At 46.7% G+C, this 11,255-nt stretch overlaps 1 long non-coding RNA gene across 1 annotated transcript; it reads right to left on the reverse strand.

The window, feature by feature from the left end:
* Nucleotides 1-10,222: 10,222 nt before the first annotated feature.
* Nucleotides 10,223-10,889, reverse strand: LOC143939964 (uncharacterized). Its single transcript, XR_013263766.1, has 2 exons — nucleotides 10,675-10,889; nucleotides 10,223-10,574 (listed from the first exon to the last, which is right to left on the reverse strand). It is a non-coding gene; the product is annotated as an uncharacterized LOC143939964 (long non-coding RNA).
* Nucleotides 10,890-11,255: the final 366 nt, after the last annotated feature.

Genomic DNA, 11,255 nt, shown 5'->3' on the forward strand with positions numbered 1-11,255 from the left:
CAAATACATACGGAAAAAATAATCCTTAACATATTTGGGTATTTCTCTCACATATCCCTCTACTAAAACATATGATACTAACTTTGGCTGCTTCTGGAAGCAAGTAAAAAATAAATTAACTCTATAATGACTTTTGAACTGTGCTGGATAGGGAGAATAGCTGAATTTAAAATGCTTGTTTTGCCTAAGATACTATACTTTTTTAGGACCACCCCTATCCCACTACCTACCTTCGTGACTACAAGATTTACCTTATGAAATTTATATGGAAAGGAGGTAAACCTAGAATTTCATTTAATACACTAATCAAACATAAATCAGTAGGCGGAGTTGGTCTACCAGTCCTGAAACACTATCACACTGCCGCCATCCTTGATCAATTAAGAGCCTGGCTTATTTCTAGTACTGATAAAATATGGGTTTCCCTAGAAAAGTCCTTTCTTAACTACAGAGATCTCCCATCCCTATTGATAGCTAACACCACTGGACATTGTCTCACACTTCCTGAGTTTCCCTCCATACAAGCTTCAATAGAAGACTGGCACACACTATTAGCCACATACCCTCAATCATCACCTAATCTTAAGATCCCCTTATCTCTTAAGGCATATAAACACCTCATCCCCTCTCTCAATGTGACCCAGTGGATTAACTTAGTGTCACGTACCTAGTGGACGAGCCTAACCTGCAGGTAGAGACTCGAGGGCCCTGGTAGGGTATACAGAAAGCACACGAGTTAGGAGTGGCATGAGTGCCTGGCAGGATCAACAGCAGCGGATGGATCTGGAACCCAAGAAGCATTGTGTAAGGAAACCTCCGACAAGATCAGGAGATAGGTTGGAACCAAGAAGGAGCTGGATCAGCAGGCGGGCGCAGCAGGCTGGAACTGAGCAGCAGGCAAACAGCAGGAACCAGGACTCTGGAGCAGGACTTCAGGCTGTAACTGGGCTGCAGGCAGGAGCTGGACTAACAACTGGAAGCTGGATAGCAGACAGGCACCAAGAACCAGGATGCTGAGAGCAGGGTAGTCAGACAAGCCGGGTCGGTGATCAGGCGGTCAGCAGAGGTACCAGTGGATCAACCAGGAGGGTAGTCGGGCAAGCCTGGTCGGTAATCATGTGGATAGCAGAGGTACCAGAGGATCAAGCAGAAGGGTAGTCAGACAAGCCGAAGTCAGGTGCAGGCGGCTAGCAGGGATGGTAGGTAGACAAGCTGGGTAAGTAAGCACAGGAGACAGGTTTTCAGGGTCAGGATACACACATGCTGTAGATCAGACAGAAAGATCTCAGTGTGATCAGCCCGTCTAGCGCCAACAGGCGCATACACAAAGGTACGTGCGCACACTCACGCGCAGCAGCGCACAGGTGCACACGTGCACACGCACGTGCGGTGGAAGGCCCAGACCGTCTGTCACTGGCAGGATCTTCCTGACACAGTAGAGATTGGTACAGGTACATTTTCGCATATGCAAATTCACTATTTTTAATCCAAAATCCCTAATAAATATGTAATGATGGACTCCTCAGTGTGCAATTACCTTAATGCTAAACAGGCCATTAAGGGAGGAATCTTATGATTCTACAACTTTCTACAACATCCCAAAACAAACCACAAACTATCAGCCTTCACCCGCTGGGCTATCAGCAATCTTCTACATATTTTACATAAAAAGTGTGAGAAGTCTCCCCGAAAATCCATACCAGACCCCTAATCTGGACATGCAGCCTGTTTGGCCAGGAAAGGTGGAGATGAGGGTGTGCCCCCCCCCCTCCTGAATACTACCAGGCCACATGCCTTTAACATGGGGTTTTTTTTGTCAGGGGGGCCCACTTATACCTATGTTGATAAGGATGGTCGTGGGGGTCTGTGGGCAGGGGCTTATAAAATAGAGAAGCCCCCTTTCGGAGAATAATGGGGCACCCAGATATTGCCCCTTTATGTGAATGAGTATAGGGTGATTAGTACCCCTACTCATTCACACAAAAAAGACACCAAAACGTTTTACAAGTCTTTTATTTAAAAAAAAATTACATTGTATATTCATCATCAATTACATCATCCAGCGAGGCAGATCCACATCCATTATGATGCCCAATGGCTGATGACCTGCTGAAAGAAAAAACGCTATGAGATATGTACTACTCATTTACTTGTCACCCACCATTAGGGATGAGCCGAACACCCCCCGGTTCGGTTTGCACCAGAACTTTCGAACGGACCCCAAATTCGTACGAACTTTAGAACCCCATTGAAGTCTATGGGACTCGAACGTTCGAAATTAAAAGTGCTAATTTTAACGGCTAATATGCAAGATACTGTCCTAAAAAGGGTTTGGGGACCTGGCTCCTGCCCCAGGGGACATGGGTCAATGCCTAAAATGTTTTTAAAAATGGCCGTTTTGGCGGGAGCACTGATTTTAATGACGATTAAAGTGAAAAAAAGTGAAATATTCCTTTAAATATGGTGCCTGTGGGGTGTCTGTAGTATGCCTGTGAAGTGCCACGTGTTTCCCGTGTTTAGAACAGTCCCTGCACAAAATTACATTAAACGGAAATAACATCATTTAAAACTGCTTGCGGTTTTAATGTTATATCTGGTTCCTGCAATATGGTTGAAAATCATTGAGAAAAATGGCATGGGTAGCCCTCCCTGCCCATTACCAGCCCCTTTGGGTCTTGTACGCAGATTAAGGGGAACCCAGTACCCATATTAAAAAAGGAAATGCGTGTGGCCCCCAGGCCCTATATACTCAGAACAGCAGTATACAGGCGGTGCAAACAAGACAGGGACTGTGTAGGTTTGTTGTGTTAAGTTGAATCTGTTTGTAATTTTCAACTGGTACATTTTTAAAGTGTAGCTCCAGTCAAAAAAACTATTTTTAAGCTTTTTGGAAAACATAGGGAAGGGTTATCACCCCTGTATAATTTGTTTTGTCATACATCTTTTTTCATCTCACTTGCTGTTGTCTCCTTCCGTTTGCAAGTAGGAGATGTTTGTAAGTTGGATGTTTGAAAGTAGGGGCCTGCCCTATATGCTCTGCAGAAATGGCGGAACAAGGTGTTGGTTTTGCCACAACATTGTAAGCCCTCCAAGTGACTCTTGGTGGGCGCTGGAGCGCCCTGCTGTGAACGTTTATATCAAGAATTGTAATTACATGCCATTGTTGAACAGTGGTAGAAAAATTGACCTTTGGTGGTTGTGGTGCTGGTGTCACAACACTATAAGTCCTCACAGTTACTCTGGGTGGGCACAGGAACCGGCCCTCCTGTGAAATATTATATCAAGAATTGTAATTACATGTCCCTGTTAAACAGGGGTAGAAAAATTGGGCCTGAGGCACTGGTGCTGGTGCCACCACACTGCAACCTCTCCCATATACTCTAGTTTTATTGCAGGAATTAGCCCTGCTGCAAAGCATTGCATCAAAGATTGTAATTAAACGCCCCTGTTAAACAGGGGCAGAAAAATTGGGCCTTAGGCACTGGTGCTGGTGCCACCACACTGCAACCTCTCCCATATACTCTAGTTTTATTGCAGGAATTAGCCCTGCTGCAAAGCATTGCATCAAAAATTGTACTTAAACTCCCATGTTAAACAGGGGCAGAAAAATTGGGCCTTAGGCACTGGTGCTGGTGCCACCACACTGCAACCTCTCCCATATACTCTATTTTTATTGCAGGAATTAGCCCTGCTGCAAAGCATTGCATCAAAAATTGTAATTAAACGCACCTGTTAAACAGGGGCAGAAAAATTGGGCTGATGGCATCACCCAGAACCAGAAATGTTCTTCCAACATATCAGTGGAGGAGGAAGAGGATAGACAATCAACATAACAGGACAGTCACTCAGCATCAGCATAGGCAGTCTTGAAGGGATGTGATATTTCAAAAAAAATTATTCGGTTACATCAGCTTCAGGTGCTTGGTAGCTGTGGGTGATCCAAGACTGATTCATCTTGATGAAGGTCAGTCGATCAACTGATTCGGTGGACAGGTGCACCCTGTGATCGGTAACAAAGCCACCAGCAGCACTGAAGGTGCGTTCCGAAAGAACGCTGGATGCAGGACAGGCCAGTAGCTCAATTGCATACTGTGCAAGCTCTGGCCAGTGATCCATCCTCAAGACCCAGTAAGCCAGAGGATTTTCGGTGGGAAAGGTGTCCAAGTCTGACCTTGCCCCTAGGTATTCCTGCACCATGTAAATCAGACGCTGGCGATGGTTGCTGGAACCGATCATACCTTGGGGCTGCGGACTAAAAAAATGTCTGAAAGCATCAGTCAGACGGCCACCTTCTCCACCGCTCCTTCTGACCGATGCCTCAGTAACACGTTGTCCAGGACCAGGAGTTTGTAACCTCCCAGTCTCTGGGAACGCATTGCACAGACCTTTCTGGAAGGCCTCCCGGAGACGTCTCATCCTCTGCTCCCTCTGCGATGGCAAGATAAGGTCGGCAACCTTACCCTTGTACCGTGGATCAAGGAGAGTGGTCAGCCAGTAATGGTCCCTCTCCTTGATCCGAAGAATACGAGGATCCTTCCGCAGACTTTGCAGGATCAGGGAGGCCATGCAGGGTAGGTTAGCTGAGGCATTCGATCCGGAGTCCTCTGGGTCACTAAGGACAACATGATCCGCAGCTACCTCCTCCCAGCCCTGTACAAGTCCACGTGTTTCTTGGGACTGTAAATCATCCCTACAAGACTGCTGCTACTGATGCTGAGTGCCAGCCTCCACCTCCATGCTGACACAATCATCCTCCTCCTCCTCTTCCTCCTCCTCATCCTCTTCCTGTGTGATGGGTGGCACAGCAGGAACACTGTCTGGATAAAGGGGGCCTTGAGAGGCAAGGAAGTCCTCCTCTTCCTGCCTCTGTTCTGCCTCAAGTGCCCTGTCCATTATTCCACGCAGCGTATGCTTCAAGAGGTGGAAAGAGGTACAGTGTCACTGATGCATGCACTGTCACTGCTCACCATTCTTGTGGCCTCCTCAAACGGTGACAGGACAGTGCATGCATACCTGATCATGCCCCACTGGCGTGATGAGAAAAAAACGAGCTCCCCTGACCCTGTCCTGGTGCCGTAGTCGCACAGGTACTCATTGATGGCCCTCTGCTGCGTGTGCAGCCGCTGCAGCATGGCCAATGTTGAGTTCCACCTGGTGGGCATGTCACATATAAGGCGGTTCTTGGGCAGGTTCAACTCCTTTTGGAGCTCAGCCAGCCGAGCACAGGCATTAAATGATCGGCGGAAATGCACACAGACTTTCCTGGCCTGCTTCAGGACATCCTGTAAGCCGGGGTACCTGCCCAAGAACCGCTGCACCACCAGGTTAAGGACGTGAGCTACACAGGGCACATGGGTCAGTTGTCCCTGTCGGAGGGCGGAGAGGAGGTTGGTGCCATTGTCGCAAACCACCATTCCTAGCTTAAGCTGGTGTGGCGTCAACCACCTCTCGGCCTGCCCCTGCAGAGCTGACAAAACATCCGCCCCAGTGTGGCTCCTGTCCCAAAAAAAAACCAGCGCAAGCACGGCATGGCATTGTTTTGCCTGCGTACTTGCGTAGCCCCTGGAACGCCTACGGAGCACCGCTGGTTCTGAGGACAGAGCACTGGAAGAGGCCGTGGATGAAGAAGAAGAGGAGGGGGTGGAGGAGAGAGGTGTGTCACAACCAATAGTAGCATTTTGGAGGTGTGGTGGCGGAACAACCTCCAACACTACTGCACCTTGTCCTGCATCCTTCCCAGCTGCCAGAAGAGTGACCCAATGGGCCGTGAAAGACAGGAAACGTCCCTGTCCATGCCTGCTGGACCATGAGTCAGCGGTAATATGCACCTTACCGCTGACCGCCCTGTCCAGCGAGGCAAGGACATTGCCTTCCACATGCCGGTAGAGAGTCGGAATCGCCTTCCGTGAGAAAAAGTGGCGTTTGGGGACCTGCCACTGAGGAACCGCACATTGTACAAACTCACGGAAGGGGGCCGAGTCTACCAACTGAAAAGGCAGCAGTTGAAGTGCTAGCAATTTAGCCAAGCTAGCATTCAACCGCTGGGCATGTGGATGGCTGGGAGTGAACTTCCTTCGCCGGTCCAGCAGCTGGGGCAGGGACATTTGCCTGCTATAATCGGACGTGGGTGTACTGCTAGCAGAGTGCCCGGAAGCACTTGGCTGTGACACACCTAATTCTACACCTTCATTCCTCTCAGAGCAGGTTTCAGAGAGGACTGAAGGTCTAGTGGGGTTGGAGATGCCAGCTGATGAGGAGCAAGGAGAGGTCCGCTTTGTTCTTTGGTGTGGGTCTTTGAGGTACGCTTGCCAACGAGCTGCATGGCAGGTCAACATATGTCTGGTCAAGCATGTGGTGCCCAAGCGGCTGATGTTTTGGCCACGCGAGATACGCTTGAGACATATGTTGCAAATAGCAGCGGTGCGATCTGATGCACTCGTCTCAAAAAAGGCCCACACCAAAGAACTTTTAGAATAACGTGCAGAGGCAGCGCCCTGCACAGGCGGAGCTCTGCGGTGTGATTCAGTCGGTGTGCTGCCCCTAAGCTGGCCCCCGGAGGGCATCCTGCCTCGTTGGACATGTGCCTCCTCCTCCTCCTCCTCCTCTCTCCTACCAGGCACCCACGTGGAGTCAGTGCCCTCATCATCCCCTCCCTCTTCATCGCTGTAGCAAACCTGGCAATATGCTGCAGCTTGTGGAACATGACTGCCAGATTGCTGTCCTTCTTGAGCATCCCCTCTCTCTCTGCATTCACGCTACTGCCTTCCTCTAGCTGAGTGTCATCATCAGAGCCTACAAAACACTTGGCATCCTCCTGGAGCATGTACCCAACACTGTGCTGAAAGAGTTCAGGAGACTCCTCAGGAGAACGTGGTGGGTCTAGGGAAGGAGTCACTGATGATGACATTGAGACGAGGGAAGACGATGCGTTGGCAGCTGCTTTGCTAGTACCCTGAGACTGGGTGAGAGAGTATGAGGAGGATGAAGAGGGCTTGGTCATCCACTCTACCAAGTAATTGGCATGTTGTGGTTCAACATGTCCAGTTGCCGAAAAGAAGGACAAGAGTGTCCCATGGCCACGTGCTGATGACAATGCACCGCGTCCACGACCAGCACTGTTGTCTCTAGACACAGAGCCTGCTTGCCCTCTTTTATCGGCTCGCGCCTGTCTGCCTCTCCTTGCTGGCCTTCCAGACATGGTAATGGCCTGAAGGGAGTTGGGTAAAACAGCAGTTGGGTAGTGTATATTGTGCTGGAGGCACACAACACCCACTAACTCCTGCAGATGCTTTAATTATAGAACACCAGAGATAAAGGGGTATACTGTAATGGAGTCACACAACACCCACTAAGCCCTGAAGATGGCTCTATTAGAGAACAGCAATAAAGGGTAGATACAGGTGTATATTGTGCTGGAGGCACACAGCACCCACTAACTCCTGCAGATGCCTTTATTATAGAACACCAGAGATTAAGGGGTATACTGTAATGGAGTCACACAACACCCACTAAGCCCTGCAGATGGCTCTATTAGAGAACAGCAATAAAGGGTAGATACAGGTGTATATTGTGCTGGAGGCACAAAACACCCACTAACTCCTGCAGATGCCTTTATTATAGAACACCAGAGATAAAGGGGTATATACAGATGTATACTGTGCTGTGCTGGAGGCACACACAACTTCCAATAACTCCTGCAGATGGCAGATGGCTCAAATAGAGAAGAGCTATGTAGGTGGATATAGCGGTGTGTACTGGGTACAGAGCACGCAGACAGCACGCACAAGCTCCTAACACTACTGACTGCAAGCTCTATTATAAAAGATAGATCACTAGCTATATAGGTGAGGTGAATATAGCGGTGTATACTGCGGTCAGGGCACGCAGACAACAACCACTACAGAAGAGCAAGATCGAAAATCGGCCGATAACGATCGGTGTATACTGTGTTGAAGGTACACAGAACACCCACTAACTGCTTCAGACGCCAACACACTACACAAGGCCGCCGCGCTGGCGGCCTTATATAGTGTGGGGTGTGTACTACACAGCCTGAGCTATGATTGGCCACAGGCATCCTGCCTGTGGCCAATCATGGCTCTCCTCGCTGCTGGCGCTGTGATTGGCCAAGCATGCGGGGTCACAGTGCATGCTTGGCCAATCATGAGCCAGTAATGCACTGCGATGACGCAGTGCATTGTGGGCCGTGAGCGCCACACTAATTTGGCGCGAACGGCCCATAACGTTCGGAATTCGCCGAACGGGCGAACAGCTGATGTTCGAGTTGAATGTATGTTCGAGTCGAACGTGTGTTCGACTCGAACACGAAGCTCATCCCTACCCACCAGTCCAGTGAATGACAGCTGTTTTAAACAAGTGGGAAGGGTCTCCTGATGACATCATTGAACCTAAATTGTCACCATGGATTCTCGTACATGTAAGTGAATAAGGCAGATGACATCATTGATTGCTGAGGACTCATTGGTGCCTGCCGCCTCCTGTGTTTTTAGCATTGACAGTTGGATAGCCGTCATGTATAATAGAGGTAGTAATACCAAACCAAACATTGAGCTCATCCCTATTCAGGTGTATAGGGAATATTCAGTTCTGGTATGGAATTCTCTCTTGCCCAGTCATATAATGCTCTCTTGGGAGACTGCAGGGGTTAAAAGGGATTAAAAACATTTTTCCGCAATCAGGCCTTTCCACCCCTGATGTGGACAAATCCTTCTCTTTCTCCATCTACTGATGAGGTCCCTAAATGGTTGTACTTGCAATCAGCTTGTGTAGACCACACTTATATCCTCTCATATGTTTCAAATCATATTCCCCAGACTCATATTCATTCCAGGCACAATTAATTATTTTAGAGACAAGTAAAATAAATTTAATCTTTTTAAAGTCACTATTGTTTGCTATTGATGAATCCTGTGGGGATCCACCTGGTGGTCATAGATTCCAGTCACTTAGGAAATTACATAAGCACAGAGAGGGTCTAGCAACCCAGCATCTCTGTGCTGCCTCTGATCTACTGCAGCTACCGACACTCAAAAAATAGGAGGGCATGTTTTATGAGGTTCACTATCTTCAAATCTCTGAAGCTTGAAGGATAATAACACCACTCACCTGATTGCTATCAATTATCACCTTGAAGATCTGGACAGCCAGGAATGCAAGCATAACACAAGCATCAGGGGACTTTCTTAAATTCTTCCACCTGATCAGCTGCAGTCTGTGGTCCAATCGACATTTAACCATTTCTTGATCATTTAGCGAAATTTCCAAGTGATTTTGATCAAATTCACCATGCCCTTTGACTGAGAGGCACCCAAGAGGCTTTGCCCTCCTAGAAACGTTATTTGGTTTTGGTTTTTGGGTGTCATCAGCTCCATTCGTTTATGTGGCCAGGACAAAAAAAAAACAGTTACTCCCCCTCCCCAATCACATTAAGTACTCCCCCTCTTCCAATAGTTTATACCAGGCCCTTTAAGTCTGTTATGAATTTTAAGGGGGACTCTACACACACACAAAAAAAAACATGACATGGGGTTCCCCTAAAGAGCCATACCAGACCCTTAATCCAAGCATGCTACCTGGCTGGAAAGAATGAAAACCAGCATGCTTCCCCCTTTTAAACCATACCAGGCCACATGTCCTTAACATGGGGCATACCTTGTCAATACCATAGCGAAATTTTTTGGTAAATTGGTAAAGAGATTTCAATTGTCAATTCTCCCAAGAACAATGGAAATTAATATGCACCTTAACACACAAAATCTCTATCAGCTCTAAAATTCAAGAAGTTTTAAATTTGGATGGTACTTGACACCTAATAAATTGCAATATCCACAGGTGCCTAATATGTACTGGCGATTAGAGGTGTAACTAGAACCTTTAGGGCAAGTAATCCTGAAGGGACCTTGCAACCTGGCAGGGGCCCTTTCCTCCATGCCCAGGGCCCTCAATCTCCATTTCTGCAGCCTCAGCTGCATAGAATGAATGGACAGAATAGATATGTGCAGAGCTTCCCATGTATTCACAAACTGCATCATAGAAAACACAGTTTACTATGCTTTAATTTAAAGATAAGTGACCTGCTGCAGTACCAAGTAGCAATGGCATGCTTCCATCCCGGGTACATTATGTAAAAAGAAAAGGGGAACAAGTGGGACTTTAAACGAAGCATGTCAATTGAAAATAACAATGTATGAACACATGTGAATAAAATGATTTAGATTTAATTTATAATCAATAGCCACTAGGGGTTGTCCAAGATCGGAATGCATACAATAGTAGTACAGTAATATAAATATGGATATACACTCAATGTATTTTCATAATAGTAATCAGAGAATCTAGAAGTATAGACAAATCAATGGACATACATGGATGCAGTTCATAACAGAAATGCATAAATCAAAAATCATAAAATCACATGAACGAGTGCAAACTCAATAAGACAAAAGTTGATATTATCAAGGATTAAAATAAGCTTAGGTAGGCATCCTTAGTTTGAGAACCCGACGCGTTTCTTGGCTTCTTGCCAGTCATCAGGGGTGGGATGCATGTTTTTACTAAAAAAGCAAATAAATATGACAAATGTTAATATAGGCGGAACCTCAGTTAAATAGAGAAAGTATCAAATTGGTCCACTTGATTGATAAAGTGACTTACAAAATAGCCCAAAGATTGGGCAGAACTTCCAGCAATGGGAACTGTTAGAGCTGGGATAAAACCGTCTCATCCGGGGTTGAGGCAGGGTTCAGACCATCCCCCAACAATGTCAGGGGGCAGGCCAGGGGGAACCGAAACAGACATCCTCAACACAGGTCCACTAGGTACTAAATGTATATGTGTGTTACCCAAATCTGCGAAAGAGAAAAAAGAAAAGAAAAGGAGAAAAGTGTGATGGGTCACAAAAAAAAAAAAAAAAAAAAAAAACCCAAAAGCAGGACACTGAGTGTTGGATTGAACGTGTTGAATGAATATAGCTGATTGCTGAAAAGTGTGTGTGAATGAGATATACATGAATGATTGGGAAATAGGAGAAGACTAAATGTGTGTTAAATAGGTGGGAATGGATGATGGGGAAATACAAAATCATCCAATTCAAATGTGTAAAAAAAGTCTGTGCAGTGCTCTGAATGAAACAATGTATGTGCAAAAAGGAGAGAGGAAAAACGAAACAAAAAAAAAAAAAAAACATGCATAAAACTATTACCCATATGTAGAGTTAAGGAGTGATCTCTTCCTAG

The sequence above is a fragment of the Lithobates pipiens genome, unplaced genomic scaffold (genome assembly GCF_037356315.1).
Source record: "Lithobates pipiens isolate NorthernLeopardFrog02 unplaced genomic scaffold, aLitPip1_a1.2 Scaffold_3, whole genome shotgun sequence".
Classification (NCBI taxonomy): Eukaryota; Metazoa; Chordata; class Amphibia; order Anura; family Ranidae; genus Lithobates; species Lithobates pipiens.